The sequence below is a fragment of the Heloderma suspectum genome, chromosome 8 (assembly GCF_057233095.1).
Source record: "Heloderma suspectum isolate Gila_16-S chromosome 8, 16-S_ref, whole genome shotgun sequence".
NCBI classification, from domain to species: domain Eukaryota; kingdom Metazoa; phylum Chordata; class Lepidosauria; order Squamata; family Helodermatidae; genus Heloderma; species Heloderma suspectum.
The window spans coordinates 25,855,390-25,873,927 of NC_139465.1; positions in this window are offsets into that span (position 1 = coordinate 25,855,390).

Consider the following 18,538-nt stretch of genomic DNA (forward strand, 5'->3'; position numbering starts at 1 on the left):
CTCATTTATGTATGTATTAGGATAGGGTTTCCAGGGTGGGATTTGACCATCCCCGAAGCTTGAGATTCAAGAGGTGGGGCTTAGTGATGTTATAAGGCAGGGCCTGGTGATGCCACAGGTTTGCCAACTCTTGATAGTCAAAAATTGGATATTCAGGTTGGGCCCAGTGGAAAAGAGATGGAGCCCAACAGTAAAGGCAGGAAGGAGCTAGAGATGTGAGGGCCCAGAAAAATGGGGGGGGGGGAATAAATATGCTGTGGTTTTTCTGGTTGCTTGCTTGTTTGTTTTTTGAGAAAAATAATGGATGAGACACTTTTTAACCCTTCTCTGTCTGGTTAGTTAGTAACAGTGTGGCCTAGTTAATCTACGCCTCCTGGTATATATAACTGTTTAGTACTGCATGTGCAAGTTACATGTGCAGTCATGATGACAGGCAGGCATGCGGCAGCTAGTCTAGCACATCTGTGCACTTTAAAGAAGCCATCACAAGTGTGCCAGACTAGCTCATGGCCTTGAGATTCAGCTTGACGCGTTGAGGCCCTGAGAATGAATCCTGTGGCCTGAGTCTTCGTAATTAGGAATAAAAGAAGAAGTTTACAAAGGATTGCATGAAATCCCAGTCACAACAGGAAAAAGAACAAAAGAAAAAAGCAAGTGGGGAACACAGTAGGAGGTTATTGATTACAAGTTTATGAAGGGTAAGGAAAAAAAATCTTTCTTACACATACACCCACACAGGAACGCTAGAACACATTCACAAAACACCAGCCCACACGTGTTGACACATGCAGGGCTGTGAGGTGCGCACAGTCACACTCACAGCCCTTCCTCCTCAATGGAAGAATATTCACTAAATTGCTATGGTATTCCATTGACTGACTTGGAAGTGGGTCCCTCCCAGCCCCCGCTGCCGTTTCTGCTCACAGGTAATTGTTATAATTGTTAAAACCTCTCTTTCAAGAACATGCATTGCCAATGAGAGGGACTGGAGGGTTATAAGGGGCTCTGTGTGATTACTTATTTGTCTCCCCTCATTGAAACTTCAACGAGGATGTTTTGTTCAAGGGGATCTTTTATTATTGCCTTGTGGCTGTTGCCCTCATGGAATCCCAGTTTCAGATCATAAATGAATTGAGAAATAACTTTTCTCCACAAAAGCATGTGAAGTGTCATGGGGACCAACTTCTCTAATGGTTCGTGGGCCAGGCCAGCATCTGATTATTATCAGGGCCAGCCCAAGATATTTGGCAAAGACAAGATGACAGCCTCCCTCCAGTCCATATACAGAGGCTGACCATACTGGCTATGGCCAAGACACTTTCTTGCACCTAAATCAAGGCTCATAGTACCCAAAGCCAGCCATGTTATTCTGACACAACAGGCAGAAAACCCCACAAAAACCTATCTCCCCATCCCGGGCACTTAAAATACAGTAATAAATTAAACAACAATTTACTGCCCTTTCATAACACGTCACTCTGCCTAATGGAAGGACCGGCTCTGGGACTGGTAGCTGAATCTTACTTCAATGCTGGCAAGGGGGCAACATGCTCAAGCATACCTGAGGGCAGCAAGCTAGCTTATTGGTGAGCTTAGGGGGTGCAAGGTGGGTTGCAGCTACTTATCCACAAGCGCCATGAGTGAATGGCCCATCAGAGGGCATTTTACTGAGGGAGGTCCCCCCACCCCGCTTAAATCATGAGTTAGGCCCTTTCTTTCTTCTGCAGTGTGCAGAGATTCCATGGCAGATGTGTCGCAGTCCCTCAGCAGACAAGGTGTTATGGATAAGGCAAATGCAAAAGGCTTATTTTCTGAAAAAAAATATGCTCCCACCAAAACTGCCAAGGGAGCATATTACATACGGCAGGTGCCTTGATACCATTTTAAAAAAATAAATCCAGTTCTTAATAACCGCATAGACTTCATTGTTTTCCATTAAAATAACAAATATTGCCCCCCCCCCGGTTGTCAGTTGAAGTTGCCATCTGTCATTGAATAAGTATTTTCTGACTCATTAGTCATTTCTAACATGGGCTTAGAACACTGCATTTTATTGCTTGCATGTTTTTTGTTCCACTAACTAGGCCTTTTTAATGTCAATACAGACAGTAGGTAAAGATAAACAAGGCACACAGAGCAGTACAGGTTATATTTCCAATGCTGATTTACTGGTGTTTTAATTACTGCTTGTAGTTGTACTCTGCAATGACACCCTTCCAAAGTGTGTTTCTGTTCACCCCATTCTCCCATCTAGAAAGCCGGTGTTAACACCAGCACCTTTGACATTTTCAGACCCACCTTTGAATTTAAAATTACAACATGAAACCCACTGTGACTGGTTTGATTGCCTATGTCTCTCGTGACCAAAATGCAACAGAGGGGATGTTGACAATTGCTGTTTGCCACACATACGTTGTCTTATACCATCTGGCTCAATCTTTCCTCAACCTGGTGCCCTCCAGATGTTTTGGACTATAGTTCCCATTATCCCTGACCTTTGGCTATGTTGGCTGGTGCTCTTAGGAGTCTAACACATCTGGTCAGGGAAGGCAAGTGTAGACGCTACACCAGCCGTTTCCAACTTGGTGCCCTCCAGATGTGCTTGGACTGTAGCTTCTGTCATCCCCAGCCAGTGTGGCATATGATGGCTGGGGGTGATGGGTGTTGTAGTCCAAGCACATCTGCAGGGCACCAAGTGGGGGAAGGCTAGACTGATTTCCCAGCACTTCTTGAAGATCATGACAAGAATGGAACCTGGGACTTTTTGCGTGCAAAGCAGGTGCTCTAATTGTGAGCTAGGCCATACTACACGGGATTAGTACCTGCTGAAATTCCTGTGCCCATGCAATGACTCACAGGAACACTAGGCATTTGGGATCTGGGTTTTTATAGTACTTAGACAAAAAGACAGTATAGTACTTAGACAAAAGGAACCATGACCCTGGGCGAAATGAATACTAAAAGAATACTTCTTTCCACGTGAAACCAAACTGAGTTTCTTAAAGTGGTATCACACAATATCACAAATGCTACTGTGGCAAAGTATCTGTCAGGTTCCTAGGCAGGCAGCCTACTGACTCTGAACTGTACCAGGGTTGGCCCAAGACATTTTCCTACCTGAGGTAAAGCAGCAAATGTGACCCACACACACACCCTGCCTGCCACTTTAGCAGTCAAGCTGCATAGTTCCTAAGGGCGGTCCTGTTGTTTAGGCACCTGGGGCTGAAAATCCCACAAGTGCCTCTCCACTTCCCTGGCAGTAGGAAAATAACAACAACAACAACAACAACAACAATTTGCTGCCCTTTCCTGACACCCTAAATCAGCTACCTGAGGCAGCTGCCCCACTTTGCCTCATGGTAGGAGTGGCCCTGCTCTGCATATAGGGTATTTTACGGCTTTCCCATTGGGCTACAGTTATAGCCTGAACTGTATTGATCTGTGATTTCCCGATATTATCTGTGGATGGTATTAACTGTGCCAGAGGACTTATAAATACATTGGAATTGTTGTTGATCACAAGCTGAATAGGAGCCAACAACATGATGTGGCTGCAAAAAAGGCAAACGCTATTTTGGGCTGAATTCATAGAAGTATAGCTTCCAAATCCCATGAAGTACTAGTTCCCCTCTACTCAGCACTGGTTAGGCCTCATCTTGAGTACTGTGTCCAGTTCTGGGCACCACACTTTAAGAAAGATGCAGACAAGCTGGAGAGGGTTCAGAGGAGGGCAACAAAAATGATCAGGGGACTGGAAACAAGGCCCTATGAAGAGAGACTGAAAGAACTGGGCATGTTTAGCCTTGAGAAGAGAAGACTCAGGGGAGATAGGACAGCGCTCTTCAAGTACTTGAAAGGCTGTCACTGAGAGGAAGGCTAGGATCTCTTCTCAATCATCCCAGAGTGCAGGATACGGAATAATGAGCTCAAGTTACAGGAAGCCAGATTCCGGCTGAACATCAGGCAAAACTTCCTGACTGCCAGAGCAATACGACAATGGAACCAATGACCTAGGGAGGTGGTGGGCTCTCCCACAGTGGAGGCATTCAAGATGAAGCTGGACAGCCACCTGTCAGGGATGCTTTGACTTAGATTCCTGTGTTGAGCAGGGGATTGGACTCGAGGGTCTTATAGGCCCCTTCCAACCCTACTATTCTATGATTCTACTTACATGCAGTGGCTAGATGGGGAGAGGAAGGAGAATGAGTTTGTGTGTGTGAAAGAGAGAGAGAGAGAAAAGCCAAGGAGGGGACTTGATTTAGTTTGAATAGGTACACAAATAGCCCAACAGACTTCAGCTGGAACAGAGCCATGAGCATGTTTGTTTTTTCTCTGAAAGCTGCCCTAAATTTGCATCTTTATATAAAAAACCAACATACACAAATGTTATGTAAATTTGTGTCCTATGGCCTTGTGCCCTGAATTTTCAAAGTGCCTAGCAATGGTCCTGCCTAAGGATTTGAAACACCTTGTCCTTAAATTATATTCAGTGTTTTTTCTGTCTCTCTCGCCACCTCCCCACCCCTACTCACTCTTTTAAGGACATGACTTTTCATACAAATGGCACAGTGTTTGCATTATAAGCAGCAACCTAGAGATTATCTTTAGTCCAGGAAAAAAGCGACAGCAGACAGAGAGCAGTTGGTAAGCTAGAGCAAATATGAACAAGTACACCATGGCGCCCGCTATTCATTGCCTCCCCCCCTTCCCACGTAGAGATAACCAGAACAGTATGTGTGGATGTGAGAAGTTGAGTGCCTTGTTCTTTGGGATTAGCACCTTGCCTTTTATTTGCTGTTGGATGGAACCTATGCAGTAAACAAGAGAGAAAATATAGAAACCATGTGATGGATTGTTCCATAGCCTTGGGTTGCTGTAGATGGCGGTTCAGCGGTTCTGGCTTAGTGATGTTTGGTGGCAAAATGTCAGGGAGGAGATAAGCAAGCTAAAAGAAGTCAGTCTCTCTCTCTCTCTCTCTCTCACTTTCAAGCTGCCCTGTTCTATCATTAGTTTGAAGATAAACTTCACAGTATATTTTTAAACATCAAAAGTTTTTTGTTTTGTTTTTAGAAAAGAGGCTAGAGTATTTTCAGGACTTTCTTATAAACAAATTAAAAGTTCAGTTTGTTTAACTGTCACATTGCACTGATTTGTAAATCTGATCTGTCATACTGACTTATATTGTATTTGCTTTGTTTATTTTGATCAGGAAGCCTTCCCACTAGTGAAAATTAGAGACTGGGGCACCCTACACTGCACAGTTGTGCGTATTTAATTCACATTTTAAATTGCATATTAGTGAATGTTTTGCTCATTGTAAGTTGCCAGTAGATTTACATAAAAGACAATCATTTGCTGAAAAGATTCTGTAGACCTTTTTCTTTACCCCCTGCAGAAGGCCTAAAATGGGGTGGGGGGGAGGCCGAAACGCCTTGGGCTTCTAACAATAAGTTCAATCCTGCATCCTGAGAACTTGTTTCTCTTCTTTGCAATCTACTTTGGATCCTTACCTCCGTCTGTTTTCTTAATTGTGACAGACAGACAGACAGACAGAAAGAAAGAAGCAAACGCAAGCAACACATCAGAGAACTCAGGTCACACCTTGGAAAATCCACTTGTATTAGTTGTTACTCTAATTGACTTCAAGCTGTTCTGCAGTTTTGGCTTTCAGTTATATATATTAAAGTATCAAGGACTCTAACCAGACAATACCAAGGGTAAGTTTTCTGATTTGATGACTGCTTTGGAAATGCAGGCAACTTCCAATGGCTTTGATAATAACCGGTCTACTTGTTCAGAAAAATAATGTGGTACAGCCCACCCAAGATAGTAGCATTTTAGAATGCAGGTGGGATATCATATATTTGAATTATGCCTAATTTAAAATGGCCCTGCATAGCAAGGTAGTATTACAGTCTTTCTCCCTGACACACTAGCGTTCCATGTTTGGGATGTGGGAAAACATTCAAATATGTTTCTCTCCTTCTCCTCCCCTGTATTCTTAAACACTACAGTCCTAGGAGGGATATATGACTTCCTTGAACTCTACCAATTGTCCAAAGACTCCTAAGGAAAAACAATTCAGTCTTGCCATTCTTGCAACTTTTTGTGTGCTTCTATTTCCTCACTGTAACACAGTTTATTATAATTAAGTTGTTGCTAACTACAATGGCTAATGTGTACTAACAACTCAGTTGTGCAGATAAGGAACTGTAAACTTTGCCATGAGCCAGAGGGTCAGAACTGAGTGTAACTGAGGACCGCCTAGGGTTCTGCTTATTATCACTATTAATAAAAACGTTCTTTTTTTAACTATTATATTATGCCTTTCTATAAACCTGGTGCTCCTAAGGCCTCTGATGTTCATGTTCATAACTAAAATACATATTGCACATTATTAATGAACACAATAAAGAATAACATATAAGGAAAGGTGAAGTCACAGAGATCCAGTCAGTATATAGTACACTTAGCTACTCTAAAATGATAAATCATGCATTATTCCCTAAAGACCAACATAATGGCCTGGTTCAGGCATAACAGGAAAGCACAATTTCCCACTATGTGAATGAGCCGCAGTGAACCTCCAGCTCATGCGCTCCCTACTCTGTTCCTCTCCTTTCCTATTTTGCATGCTGAAGAGGAGATCTGAAGCATCTGTTTTTGGTTTGAAACTAATCACAGTTCCTCATGATGTCTGAACTCAAGAAACTCTGGTTGGTTTAAACTCCAGTTAGTAAGAACAAACCAGGATCACATTGTGGCTTCCAACCTGAGCTTGTTCTTAATCCATAGGGTAAACACAGCACAGTTCTCCAAGTTCAGATTATACAGGGAACTGTGGTTGGTTTAAAATTGGAAGCAGAGACTTCCATTCTCCTCCTCTGCTATGCACAAGAGGAGGGGTGGGGGGAAGGGAGTGCACATGAGTGGCTTGGTTTCCTGTTAACTTCTGAACTGGCCCAATGTGAGGAGAGGCATGTGTTCTAAAGTGCTATAGGCATGGTTTGAGCCCACATTCTAGCCCACTTGAAGTGTTACGCCTGTCATGCAATGAGGGGAGGGAAATTGCATGCAAGCTCCCCCCTTGTCGCATCACGGTCCTGGTGCATGTGTTGGGGAGGCAAGTTCCTGCAGCGGGGAGCTTTCTCTACTCACAGATGCTCTTTGCATGATTTAGATCCTCCGTCTTCCAGGGTTGTATATCATGCAGGATGCCTCCTCCAGTAGAGAAGGCTCCATGCTGCAGATGTTTCCCTTCCCAGAAAGTGGAAGTTGATAAAGCCAAAGATGGGGGACACAACAGAGAGGGTAGGTGAGCGGAGACAATGGGCTCATCCCCACTCTCCTCCTCATGCAATGATAATCCATGAAGCAGGGGGTGGGAAGAAAGCCTGAATAGGGACTCTCTGCCATGAAAAAGCCTTGGAATGCAGCCAATGTGTGTTACTTCTACCATTCTTTAGAATGGAAGCTTTTCTACCCAAGGCGTTTATCATGTGCTCGTCATTCCCTTACTCATGGCTGTTTACGGTTTTTTTTAGACAATGTGATGACCCTACAGTTTCACTTCTGTTTTTAAACAGCACTTTCAGTGAGTTTTTTTAGAGCAGGAAAAATGCAGTGTTATTTGTGAAAGCAGAAGAAAATGTGTTTTCCACTTGTGTAATTGCACTGTTCCACTATACCACAATGCCACCTAGAGGTCATATAGTAGAAAAGCAGGAAAGGAAACACTCTTCATGTAGTGCTTGGATCTCAGTTCTCTGATGAAACCAAAAGTAGATACATGGATTAGCAGCTTCATGAAGAAAAGCTCAGGATGTCTTCCTTCACCTGTAATTCAATTCCAGCATACTAGAGCAAGCAGCAAGTGGTCTAGAGATGCCTCTGGCCCTAGATCCCCAAAAGAGGCATTCAAGAGATGTTGGAGAGGACTTAATTATTGTCCTTCCATTAGATCCAAAAGTAGGTTTCCTGTATGTGTCGGATCAAGCTAAGAAACAATGTAAATAAATAGTCTTGTATTTATTGGCACTTGCAAAAATATAAGTTGCTAAATACCAGAAAGAAGCTCAGTCACACCGTATACATTTGTGGCTTGCAAAATACATAAATAAATCTTGGATATAGCTAATATTGCTAATGAGTGACAAATATAATTAGATTCTGGGAAGGTGTTTTGAGTGATATGGATATAATAAGACTTTGAGAGGAAATGTTAGGTTTTTCTGGCAAGGTTGAACACTATCTAATTTTACTGGGTTGGATCCAAATTAAATTAGATGAACATAGTTCCCATGGAAATCCATTTCAGAAGGCCAGAGGGTTGTACTGCACTTGTCATTCCCTACTCACGATTGCTTACAGGTTCTTTAGACGACATTGTGATCCTCCAGCTGGACTTCTGTGTCTAACCAGCACTTTCGGCAAGTTTTTTTTAGAGCAGGAAAAATGCGGCATTTAATGTGAAAGTGAAAGAAAGCATGATTTCCTTTTGTGTATTTGCACTATTCTGCTATACCTCAGTGCCACCTAGAGGTTATGTGGCACAAAAGCAGGAAAGGAAATGTTATTTGTGTAGCGCCCAGATTTCAATTCTGAAACTGAAATTAGATACAGCAGATTAACAGCCAATTAACAGCCTTGTGTAGAAAAACTCAGAGATACAAGGAGCCAACAGGGCTCCTCCCAGTCTTGTAAAACCTCTACCTCTAGTCTAGATCCTCAGGTGAAATATCTTGTTGCTCAGGTATAGTCTGAACTGCTCTAGGATGAGCTGTTCCTGCTGCCCATTCTCCCAGTTTGATTAGCACCCAGCTTATTATCCCACTTGCCTCTAGGCCATCAGTTTGGATCTACTTAAATTCCCCCTTCAAAACAAGTATTAAATTTTATGTTCTGTTGTGTCAGGATTCCCTTTTTGCCCTGCTGAGAACTCCAAAAGCCAAATCAAAACACAGACAAGAGGCTTTTATTTCCACAGCTTTAATCCATTTACTCTAATGAGGTATACAGATGCAAATTGCTAGTGACTCCCAGACTACAAAGAAAAAGCCTTCAAGGAGTTCAAAGAGAAGCTACAAAAGTTGACCACCTTTTGGGAAAAGGCGGCAAACTATCCTAACTTAAGGGGTGGGAGGGAAAGATCTCCCTCTCTCCCGTGACACCTCTAGATGCAGCTGTTGACGCCGAGCCAATCAGGTAGACCGTCTAAGCTCTGCCCCTGCCCTCTCCTGCTTGTGTCTGCGTCTGCGCCTGGCATCTACGAGTTCAGGTTCTCCTGCCCCTGCTTCCCCCTGTCCGTTATCTATCACAGGGATGTGAGAAGGGGGGCCCTCTCTGTCCAGCTGTTCCTCTGAAGCCTGGGAAAGTTCCTCCTCCACGTTTAGCAGCTCTTCCTCAGAAGCTGAACTGCTCAGCCACTCTATGTGCTCAGAGGCAACCCTGACATGTTGCATTTTTAAGCATTTTGAATGGGCCACCCCTGCCATAGCAGGCCCTTTGTGTCACTTGCCCTCCCAGAGATCGGAGATAACATGGGGAATCCACTCTCCAGGTGAGGGGGGGGGAGCATGGGGTGGAGGCACCCATTGAGGGCACACAACCCTCTGTAGGGCAGACTCGGTCCAGATTAGACTGGTGGGCTGGAAGTTGCCCTCCCCTGGGGTAGGAGGATGTTAACCTGATGACATTTGCTTGCCCAGCTCCATCCCCAAATAGTAATTAATCTGCTTACCTTCCAAATTTCCCCCGATACAATGTGCTGTTGAACTAACTGCTCTAGAGCTGGGGTGGGCAACTTGTGGCCCTCCAGATGTTTTGTTCTACAACTCCCATGATCCTTCACCAGTAGCTATGCTAGGTAGGGCTGATGAGAATTGTAGGCCAAAACATCTGGAGGGCCACAAGTTGCCCAGTCCTACTTTAGAGAAATTTGGTTAGGATTAGTTCTTATATTGGCCACAGAGCCACAGGAGGGCATTAGATTCTGATTTGAACCATTTGTTAGGAAGGAAGTAATTATAGGGACGAAAGTACTCCCATTGAACTCAGTGAGAGAGATGACTACTTAGGTAAGTGATCTTGAGCTTCCATGACACCTCTTGCTGTTTTCTTACGAAAGTCCCATTGTTGTGGTCCAAATCTTGGAAAAGGCACTCTGAAAATTCCAAAGCAATGGGCCAGCTTTCATTAGAGGTGTTGAAAAGGACATTTGTGGTAAATAAGCTCAAAAGCAAAGAATGACAGCAAGATGTTACGCAATGGGGTGAGGTTCTTAGAGCGCAATCCTATATATGTTTAGACAGAAAAAAGTCCTACGAGTCCCAGCATTCCCCAGCCAGCTGCTAATCGTAAGAAGAGCACTACAGGAGCAGGTCAAAGGCCCATCACGTCCAACATCCTGTTTCTCACAGTTGCCTCCAGGAAGACCACAAACAGGGCACAGAGTCCAATAGCCCTCTGCCTCTGCCCTCTGTTTGCCTCACCCCTCCTAGATCTGGTATTCAGTGCTAGACTGTCTCTGAACATGGGGATTGCAATTAGCCATTTTGGCTAAGAGCCGTTCATAGATGAATCCTCCATGAATAGGAGCTTTTCTACATGAGGCATTTATCATTCACTTGTATTTTCATACTCATCACAGTTGTTTACGGGTTCTTTAGACAATGTCGTGACCCTCTGGTTTTGCTTCTGTGTTTAACCAGCACTGTCGGTGAGTTTTTTTTAGAGTAGGGGGAAATGTGGCATTTGATTCTGAAAGCAAAAGAAAGCATGATTTCTTTTTGTGTATTTGCACTATTCTGCTATACCACAGTGCCACCTAGAGGTAATGTAACAGAAAAGCAGAAAAGGAAATACTCCTCATGTAGTGCTTGGATCTCAGTTCTGTGATGAAACCAAAAATAGATGCAGTGTATTAACAGCTGATTAACAGCACTGTGTAGAAAAGCACTAGGTCACAGCAGGCAACTCTGACTATTTTGTCCTCGTAAGACAAGGCCCTCAACCAATATGATTAACATTGTAAGAACTCAAGGGCAGTGCTGCATCCTGGTTCCCACAATGGCCAACCAGATGTCTCTGGAAAACACACAAGCAGCCAATGACTGTGATCAAGAGTTTTGTGGTTTCCTGCTCTTTTTTAGACCAGCCCTCAACTTGGTGCCTAGAATCAGTTTGGGAACAATTCTCAGTGACTGTACCCCAGAGCTTTAATATATACATTAGCCCTGTTCAGGTATTCTGTACCCATGGGTTTCGACTCCATGAAGAGGTCAGAAAAAATGTACTGCTCAGTGATAGTATGTGTGCTAGCCACACCCCATGGGCAACATGTGATTGGCGTCTGTCTGAAAGCGGCTGCTTCTACATGTCTAGGGTTCTTCTCCAGCGACAGAAACCCATGAACACATGTAAAAGTGGCCTCCTTCTTGCTGACGCCACTCACACGTTGGGCAGGGGGTGTGGCCGGTGCATGCATCGCCCTAGCAGCCACGTCATAGTCAGGACTACATTTAGGCTGCGATTCCATGAGAGTGCATGAGAAGTACAAAATGTAGTGTGACCGAAATTTAGCTTCCAGAATTTTTTTACAAAACCAACAAGCTTCTAGCCCTCATGCAAAAGAAAGCAGTTCAGCGTTGCCTGCTGAAATACATTTTGAAAATACATTCCAAAGAGGATCAGCAATGCCCCTCTGTGATTAAGAAAGTCAAAATAAATTAATGCCAAATAGCTAAAAATTGCAGGGGAAGGCATGCAAAATTATATAACTCATGCAAATTTTCTCAATCTGCATAATTTATTTAGCTCGCCAAATACAGTTTTTCTTGGTGCAGCATTTGGGTTGGCCTGGACAAATAATTATAAGTTAAAAAGAAAGAAAGCACAGAATACATACATTCCTCCTCACGGCCATGCCAAATGTGGAGATTACCCTTTCCCAGGCTTGATAGCTAAAGATATTTAATGAACATCGATGGATTTTGATGTCTGGTGGCTACCAGTTATATGACACATTCCATCTGGCTGGGTTGGTGCTAGGAAAGAGTTTGGCGGTTTGGAAGGTGGCCAGACTGAAGTCTGAATTTTGTGCCTGGCTAGCAAGAAGGGAGCCTTAGGAGCCCGGCAGCGGGGGGGTAGGAAGACAACGCCACATGGACATTGTTGCTTTTGCAGAACTGAGGCTCTTTTAAAGACCAGCATAGCCTGCCAGAGGGCCTGCCTGTTCCCCCGTGCTTTTCGCGCATCTTTGTCAACAAGCAGATATTATAATAGCACCACAGGCCTCCGGTATTCTCTCATCACATGGAAACTGACCCCGTCAAAAGCTCTCCTGGAATTTACCACCTCCTAAGTGAGAAGAAGCACCAGAGCCAGTGCCAGCACCCAGTATCCCAGGGCAGGTGCCAGGCACCTAGCCTGGACCCCCTTTTAAATGTGTTTTTTTCCTGCCCTGCATCTTCAAGCAGCACCAGGCAGCTGAGACTAGCTGCCATTTTAATTTCCCACAATGCCATGACAGACCGTCAATCCCTGCACTCCTTGGAGCACTTCTGATGCCTGCCACCTCCAGCAGTGCCCATATGGTGACCAGGTTGCCTACTATACAGAGGACAGTCCTCTGTTTGAAGAACTGTCAGAGGACAGTCCTCTGTTTGAAGGTGTCCACTATTTCAAGGGCTGTCCAGTCCAACGCCAGTTGAAAGATAAAAAAAACCCCACATGAATGGAGAACAGGGCCTTGAAGTTGCCCCTCAACAATTAGCTCCTGGATTGCAGACTGAGCAGGTGTGTTTCTATTTAAATTATAGTTATTATTCCTAAATTTTCATCTAGACATAAGAGTTAGCATATGCAAATTCTATGCAAATGTCTGTCCTCTTTTTTGGTGATGCATTTCCCCTTTTTTGGGCATAAGAACATAAGAAGAACCCTGCTGGATCAGACCAAGGATCCATCTAGTCCAGCATCCTGGTCACACAGTGGTCAACCAGCTGTTGACCAGGAACCCACAAGCAGGACATGAGTGCAACAGCACCCTCCTGCCCATGTTCCCCAGCACCTGGTGTAAATAGGCATACTGCCTCTGATTCTGGAGGTGGCATACAGCCATCAGGGCTTGTAGCCACAGTTAGCCTGTCTTGTGCTCCATGAATTTGTCTAACCCCCTTTTAATGCCATCCAAGTTGTTGGCCATCACTTCGTCTTGTGGCAGTGAATTCCATAGTTTAACTCTGCGCTGGGTGAAGAAGTCCTTCCTTTTATCTGTCCTGAACCTCCCACCAATCAGCTTCATGGGATGACCCTGGATTCTAGTATTATGAGAGAGAGAGAGAGAGAGAGAGAAAGGCAGGAGGCCAATGCGTAAGTGGCCACCCTAAGGGCCCACCAATGGAGGTGGGGGCGCAGCACTTTGCCCCCCCAATATGGAACCAGCCCTAGGAAGCACAAAAGGGTATGAAGTCTAAACTGAGGACCCTTTCAGACCACTTTTGACTGGGATTGTAGGCTGGAGTGGATTGGGAAGAGTCCCAATGTATGCTTAAGCTATCTCTCTCTTCGAGGAAAACTGGTTGTGGTGCCCCGCAACTGTTCTGTGCAAACACAGGCTTTCTTCACATGGAGCTTTTATCCTGCGATTGAGATTGCGTCTCCTGCACTAAATGCCCTTTGTTCCATTTTTAAATAGATCGCAGATGAGCTATCAAATTACTCCATTGTGTTCCGCTTGAATTCCCTCTGTGAAAAAAGGAAAAGCAGCAAGAAGAAGAGCAAGATCAATGAAAGATAATGGAAGGCTCAGATAAGGGGAAGGAGGAGGAGGAAAGGGGAGGGGGAAAGGAAGCGTGTGTAAAGGGAGTCTGTTGTGATCCTGCATTTAAAACGGAAACAGAAAGCCCCCTTTTAAATGCAGGATTTTAGGCTGGTGTAGAGATGCTCCCAGCCTCTGCCATTTTTATAGGATGATGGCTTCATGTCTGAACAGGCCCTTCAAGACTCTCTGCCTCCATCACTTCATCATTCCAGTTGCTTTAGGGAATACTGCCTGTAAAGTTCTCCATCCATCATGGGACAGTTTACACAGGCTGCAACAGACAGTGGTTTCTGTTTACTAGCACTCCAAAGGGATTCCCTTAGGAATGAGAAGGCTTAGGAATGAGAAGAAAGAGTGGCGGGGCTGGGGATTGGAGGGAAGGGCAATTTCTTAAAATAAAACTCTTAAGCATCCTCCAAGACCTCTCTCACTGGCCATTCCATGACATAGGGGCAAAGACCACATGGCAGGAAGAGAACACAAGTACATCAACATAGTTTGGAAATACAGTCACCCAGCAGAATTTAAACAAAGGCACCCAAGAAATACATCAGTGCTGCTAACGTAAACACATGGATGTTTAAATTAGATAGAGGCCTCAGGGACAGGTTTCTGCTCTGTTATTTGAACACTTATTCATGGGGGGTCCTGTTTGGCACATTTGCCATCTGCTTGACTTTCTCCCTGTTAGGAACTCTTTTGTAAACCCCCAAGGTGAAAGAATGTCTGTCTGTCTAGTCAGGTGACAGGGTGCATTTCATCAAGTTTAAATCAAGAGCGGTTTGTAGCTACATTTCCATGGCAATGCCAAATAAATAAATAAATAAATAAATAAATAAATGATGGTTTATTCTTGGCCCAATCCACCATTCCTCATGTTATCTAATTGCAAGAGGTCTGTCCCTTTTCACACTGCTGGTATTCTTAGCTCGTTGTGATTCCATTTGGGATTTAAATCCATCTGCAAAAGCAATTTGGCTTTTCGCCTGCTAAATGGATGCCAAGCAAACGTTCTCCCTTATTCGATCTTCCTTTGCTCACATGTGGGCGTCAAGAATATTTCATGCAACCCCAAAAAGGAAAACCAGCCTCAATGTTTTGAATGAGTTCTAATTATTCTTAGTGCTGGAGCAAAACTTAGTGGAGGAATTGTTGGACATGATCCTGCCGATGTTAGGCACATTTGAGTCCTGCTAATTTCAAGAGAAGAGTTAATTACATCCTTCAGTGTTTCCCACTGAAATCAACACTGCTTAAAAGCAAATTAGGCTTAATCCTAGTTAGTCTTAATCATGCTCTTTGTTTATAAATTGTCCAACATTTGACCAAGTGGGGATTCACAGAGGGCTTTTCTACACAAGGCATTTATCATGCACTTGTCATTTCCTACCCATAGTTATTTATGGGTTCTTTAGACAATGTCATGACCTTCCAGTTTTGCTTCTGTGTCTAACCAGCAGTTTTAGTGAGTTTTTTAGAGCAGGGGAAATGTAGCATTTAATTTTGAAAGTGAAAGAAACTGCGTTTTTCACTTGTGTATCATTATACCACAGTGCCACCTAGAGGTTATGTAGAAGAAAAACAAGAAAAGAAACACTTCTTGTGCAGCGCTTGGATTTCAATTCTGTGACAAAACTGAAAGTAGATACAGCAGGTAAACAGCTGATTTAACAGCTGATTAACAGCACCAATGTAAAACCAGATTCACCTGCATGAGAAGGTTTTCCATTCACTTCAGTGGAGGAAATGGCTTTGTGTGTATCCAGGCTGCACCCTTCATTTAAGATAATGGGAAAGTTCACCCTTGCAGAACTTCTGTGTGTGCATCCAATCATACACAAGAACTCTGGATTGGGAGCTATGTATTTGAGGTTCCTCCCTAGGCTGGCTATGTGTCCTACTGTACAGAGGACAGTCCTCTCTTTGAAGGTGCCCTCTATCAGAAGGGCTGTCCAGTCCAAGTCCAGTTTAAAGATCAAGACCCATAAGAAGAGAAAGCAGGAAGGGCCTTGAAGTCACCTGTCCACAGCAGCTGAGTGGGCACACAGAACACCTGGTCACAGTTCTCCCCACTATGGTGTCATTTATTGCACATCTATTTAAATTATAACAATTATCAGGCAAATTTTATGCAAACCAGTGTCCTCTTTTGTGGTCTTCTTTTTGGACAACAGGTGGCCACCCTGTTCTTCCAACTTCCTGGCACCTCTGTTTAAAGGATTTCAGGTTGCAGAACTGGGAGCAACCTTGAGACTTTAAGAAACTGCTTCTGGTCACAATGGACACTACAAGGTTGGGTGGAACAGTGCTCTGTCTTGGTATAACTCAGATGCTTCTGAAGAATTTGCCAGTAGCATGAAAGCAACCACTCTCCCCTGTCTCTCCCCCTGCCCCCATCATTCTGAAACAGCATTTAAGTTTTCTGAATAACCTTTTCTTTTTTAAGGGAAAGCCAGCGTGGTGCAATGGTGAGTGTTGGTCTGGGACTTGGGAGATCTGGATTCGAGTCCCCACTTGACCAGGAAGCTCACTGGGTGACTTTGGTCTCTCAGCCTAAGCTACCTTACAGCGTTGTATTGATGAGGAAATGGGGAGGGGGACGACCATGTAAGCCACCTTTGGTTCCTTACCAGAAGAAAAAGGCATAACTACTACTACTACAATATACTCTTTTTCCTACGATAGGCCCAATTTGATTGTGATTCTGTGCAAACCCCTCTGTATTGTTATCTCTGGGTTCATTCTTGCAGTGTTGTCACTCTTATTATAGAAGATGCAATGCTTAGGGGACAGAATTTGAAGATTAACAGCCAGGCACAGAATCCATGCTTTAACAGGGAGCTCTGAAAAGGGTGCTGACATCTTGCAGTTTTGCACCTGGTGTGCTGAATGCATTGCAAAGTTATCCTGAAGTTTAATCGCTCTCATATCCAACTAGACATAATCAGGGTTAAGGATGGATTTTCCACAGCTCTCTTGTTATTGGCCTCTGATCTCAAATGAGTCAGTGAGGAACCCACCATTAATTTCATTAAGGGCATAAGCATTATTATCCCATTTCCAGAAAATACAAACTCCATACAGGGTGTTGAATTTATAAGTCTGGGCTTTCCATCTTCAACTCTCTCTTCTTTGTACAAAAGCAGAATAATTTGCAGGAGCAGAGTTTTGTTTCAGAGCAAGAGTGATGGCTGCATCTGCTGAGGAGTTCTTGATGGGCGTTCCTCGTTCTGGCAAGCAAATGAAGTGATAATGAGGCATTCAAGTTTTACTATTGTTTGTGACAGATTAGTATAAAGAGTATCAGAGAATAAGCGGAGGGTGGATACTTCTTCTCTTTGATGGAGTTCAGTGAGATCCTTTTACCTGGAGATGCCAATGCCTGAACCAGGGACCTTCTCCATCCAAAGCGTGTTCTCCACCGTTGAGTTTTGGACCCTCCCCATGAAAGGAGCCAGGACTATAAGGTTCCAGGTAGTAGCTGTGGTATCTGCTAGGAGTAATGCCCACTGATTCAGCATAAGCCACTGAAGTTATTTGCAATTTCATACTGCACATAGTGCAGTTCCAACCCTCATGTGCTTCCAACCCTCATGAGGGCCTTCAGTGGCAGCTAGACATTAGCACTTGGGGCTATGATTCATCATCCGGCTCCCATTTTGGAAGGACCTAAAACATATTTGCTGAAAGTGTGATGGCTGACACTTTAGTGAGTCACTCTGAAATGAGAACTCCCCCTGTACAAAGCAAAGGTGCCTATAGAAAGTGGGGGAAAGTAACAGCAATTGGCACAGTCAATTTCTTCATCGCAGCAGGCCTAGGGACACTCCTGGGTACACACTGAAACCACCACGGCACCTGGGAGACCTTACTCTGAACAGCTGCCCTGCTGAAGATGTAGGGCAGATACCTGTGCCTGAACTGATGCTTTCAGAAGAGGAGTCTGAGGAACTGGGGCAAATAGCAGTGACAGAAGATGAAGTTGTCAACCTTATTGACAAAATGGAAGTTAATAAATCACCATGCCCAGATGGTATCCATCCTAGGGATTGCGGAGAAATCTGCCACGGACTTCAATGAGGCCGGATTCCTTAGAATCCGGCCCCCCGGAGTCCATGGCGGAACGGACTGCCCCCCCGCCACCCCGTGAAGCCCAGTCGGGATGGACCATACATGGCGCTGGCTGGTCCGGGTCCATCCTCTTCCTTCCGCAGCCGTCCGCTGCCAGGCTGCGGCCACAAATGGCGTCCAGCGTAGGGGACGCAATTTGCATCCATGCCCTTGGCCATGATTGGCTACGTAAATATTTACGTAGCCAATCACGACAAAGGGCAGGGATGCAAATGGCGTCGCTACGCCATTTGCATCTCTGCTCTTTGCTGTGATAGGCTACATAAATATTTACGTAGCCAATTATGGCCAAGGGCAGGGACGCAAATGCTGTCCCCCACGCCGGACTCCATTTGCAGCCTCAGCCCTGCAGCGGACGGAAGTCCGGCTGCAGGTGGCCCTGGCTGGTGGGTCTGGGGGGAAGGATGGATCACCTCCCCCCCCCAGCGGACCCCAGAGCAGAACGGTAATTGGGGTTTGTACACCCCTAATCCATTCTAGGGGTCTTAAAGAACTGACCCCATATGTCATTAAGAACATAAGAAGAGCCATGCTGGATCAGACCAAGGGTTCATCTAGTCCAGCATTCTGTTCACACAGTGGACA